Below are 3,582 nucleotides of genomic sequence, written 5' to 3' on the forward strand. Positions count from 1 at the left end.
GCCGAGACACTTGTGGACATCACTGGACAGAGATGGGGCTCAGTTAAGTATTAGGGGGGCTGCTACACACAGAAGGCTTTTTATCTTAATGTATAGAATGCACCTTCTGCCTTTACAATCCCTTTAAAGTGGGTGTATACACGATTCATGAAATTTGAGCTAGGCATATATATCTGCAGTTTTCTTATCTCTCTACAAAGCACTAAGTCCCATGGCTGTCTCCTGCTCCGGTCTTCTGTTATCAGCATGATAACTTCTGACAAGTTCTCTGACACATGTGATAAAGCCAGCCTGAATTTTTGTGTCAGGCTGGGTGCTATAAATAAATAGCAGAGAGCTGCCTACTCACAGGACAGCTCTGAAAGTCTCTACCTATGTGGAGGGTGGTGTGTGCCTTTCCTCCAATCAGCTATCTCCCAGCGCAAGACAAAAATACACCACTACTGCTGAATGAGGAAGTGAAAATTCTAACAGGACGTGCACTTTATAAACAGTATATACATTTGAAGACAGCAGATATACATGTAAAACTTATGAAGGGAGATTTGTTTCATCTCTGTTTATCATCTGAGGCTGTTCACTTCACCGGGTAGATGCATAGTTGCCAACATTGTCCAAAAATGTATAGGGACACTTTTTTGTCTGTAGGCAGAGTCGTATTATAATTAGGGGGCGGGGCATTCATTTTTAGGCATGGTGTAGTGGGAAAGGAAAATGCGGAGCTCAATGGGCGTGGTTTACACAGAAAAATGGGTGTGGCTTAAATGGGGCATGGCTCAAATGGGGCATGGCTCGAGTCTGAGATGAACGAGGGATGGAGGGAGAAAGAAAGAAATAGGGAGGGAAGGAGAGAGAAGGAAGGAAAGAAAGAGGGATGGAGGGAGAGCAGGCCCAGATCCTACACCACAATAGCAATTAGTGTATTACAGAAAGTTTAACAATCAGCAGATAAAGATACTCCAAAAACCTGGTGTTGGCGCTTCAATCATCCCGACACCATGGTTGTTATAGTGTCAGGATGATTGAAGTGCATTATTTCTATTATTACAAAGTAATATCAACAAAATAGTTCTACTCACCATAATGCAGAATCAGTGGAAGCCCTGAGCGCGTCACTTGCCACATCGCCTGCCACCAGATGCCATCGGGCATCCCAGCTGAGCCCCTCCTTACATCTGGCTTCCCCAGCAGAGCCCCTACTTACATCGGTGTCCACAGCGGAGCCCCTACTTACATCTGGCATCCCCAGCGGAGCCCCTCCTTACATCTGGTGTCCCCAGTGGAGCCCCTCCTTACATCTGGTGTCCCCAGTGGAGCCCCTCCTTACATCTGGTGTCCCCAGTGGAGCCCCTCCATACATCTGGCTTCCCCAGCAGAGCCCCTCCTTACATCAGTGTGCCCAGCGGAGCCCCTCCTTACATCAGGCGTCCCCAGCGGAGCCCCTCCTTACACTGGTGTCCCCAGCGGAGCCCCTCCTTACATCAGTGTCCCCAGCGGAGTCCCTCCTTACATCAGGTGTCCCCAGAAGAGCCCTTCCTTACATCAGTGTCCCCAGCAGAGCCCCTCCTTACATCAGTGTCCCCAGCAGAGCCCCTCCTTACATCAGGTGTCCCCAGCGGAGCCCCTCCTTACACCGGTGTCCCCAGCGGAGCCCCTCCTTACGCCGGTGTCCCCAGCGGAGCCCCTCCTTACACCGGTATCCCCAGCGGAGCCCCTCCTTACATCAGGCGTCCCCTGGGGAGCCCCTCCTTACACCGGTGTCCCCAGCGGAGCGCCTCCTTACACTGGCGTCCCCAGCGGAGCACCTCCTTACACTGGCATCCCCAGCGGAGCCCCTCCTTACATCAGGCGTCCCCAGCGGAGCCCCTCCTTACATCAGTGTCCCCTCTCGTCGGACACACGGAAGGAGGGTTGGTGGCAGCTCCATTTCTCAACTTTCCCCGTGTGTTCAGTGGAGAGGGGAGGGGCCTCCGATTCGTGCAGCCAATCGGCCTCAGTGTACAAGAGAATTGTCTACTTGTACAGTGAAGAAAGAAGCCGATTGGCTGCACGGATCGGAGGCCCTCCCCTCTCCACTGAACACACAGGGAGAGCCGGAAAGAGATCTCATGGTGGTGGACATCTTTTTGTAGCCTGCTGCAGTCATTGTCAAAAACGGTCCAGATTCCCGGTGTTCTGCCAAAAAAGGTCCCCCCGGCGAATAATGACCCCCCCTGTACTGCGCAGGCGCAACGCAGTACGAACCACATCGGAACTGCCGAAAATAGCCGAAGATGAACAGCTGTGAGTCAGCTGTACATGGCGCCTGCGCAATGACCACGACATTGTGCCAGACGCTGCAGCACGCTCCCGATGCTCGTGCAACTCTGTTATCTCGTGTAAGGGGCAGATGGCTACAGAAGAGGGCAAATTTTAAATTGATGGGCAGAGCCGATAAGTCGGGATCAACATTGTAAAACCCGCCCTTCGTTTGTTTAAACGCGCCGCAAAGACATGTAGTTTATTGTTAAAACCACCCCTAAGTTATCAGCTCTGCCCATCAATTTAAAATTCAGCCTCTTCTGTAGCCATCCGCCCCTTACACAAGATAACAGTAATACACCCGCCCCTTGCAGAGTAGCACGAGCATCGGGAGCGTGCGGCAGCGTCTGCCACAGTGTCATGGTCATTGCGCAGGCGCCGTGTACAGCTGACTCACAGCTGTTCATCTTCGGCTATTTTCGGCAGCTCCGGTGTGTTCGTACTGCACAAGCGCTGCACCTGCGCAGTATGGGGGGGGGCATTATCCGCCGGGGGATCTTTTTCGGCAGGACACCGGGACAAAAGCAAAATCCTGGGATTTTCATCGGAACCGACTCTGATTGGGACGAGGGTCCAAAAATCGGGATTGTCCCGGGAAAAATCGGGACTGTTGGCAAGTATGTATATGTGAGGGTTTACATCCACTTTAAGGAGGGGTTTTCTCAGGTAGGCACACTCTCCTTCGTGCATGCCCGAACTAAGGGCAGATGGATTCCAGGAAGTAAATGCTACACGAATCATGTGCCCTTACTCAAGATGACCACGGCCATTCCTACAGTTGCTTCCTGGTGTCATACATCCTAGGATTCTTCAGGAGGGGAGAAGAGGAGGGGGAGGGGTTTTCTCAGCGAAGCACACTCTTCTGCCTGCCTGCGCTAAGGGCAGATGGTTTCCAGGAAGTAAATCCTACATGAATCATCTGCCCTTACGCAAGATGGCCGTGACCAGAAATGCTGGGGTGGGGGTGGGGGGGGGAGTGGTTCAAAGTGATTTCTCATCAAAATACAGGATGGGGACACGGATGGAGGTGTTGCTTTGAATATTAAAAATGAATTTGTGTTCTTGGCATGTGGTGCTCAGATGCAGTGAAGATCCGCTTTCGACTGCACACTAGCTAAAATTTCAAATTAGGCTGGCAGCAAGAATGGCTGCGCTGTCTGCTCCAATGAGAGAAGAGGTGAGTGAACCCGTGTGCAATACAAGCACCTCCCCGTGTTTAGATTCTTCAGGGGCTGCAAGTACATAGAAATATCAAGGGATCTGTCAAAAATCCAGTGAGCT

The sequence above is a fragment of the Aquarana catesbeiana genome, linkage group LG09, assembly GCF_042186555.1.
Source record: "Aquarana catesbeiana isolate 2022-GZ linkage group LG09, ASM4218655v1, whole genome shotgun sequence".
Lineage (NCBI taxonomy): Eukaryota > Metazoa > Chordata > Amphibia > Anura > Ranidae > Aquarana > Aquarana catesbeiana.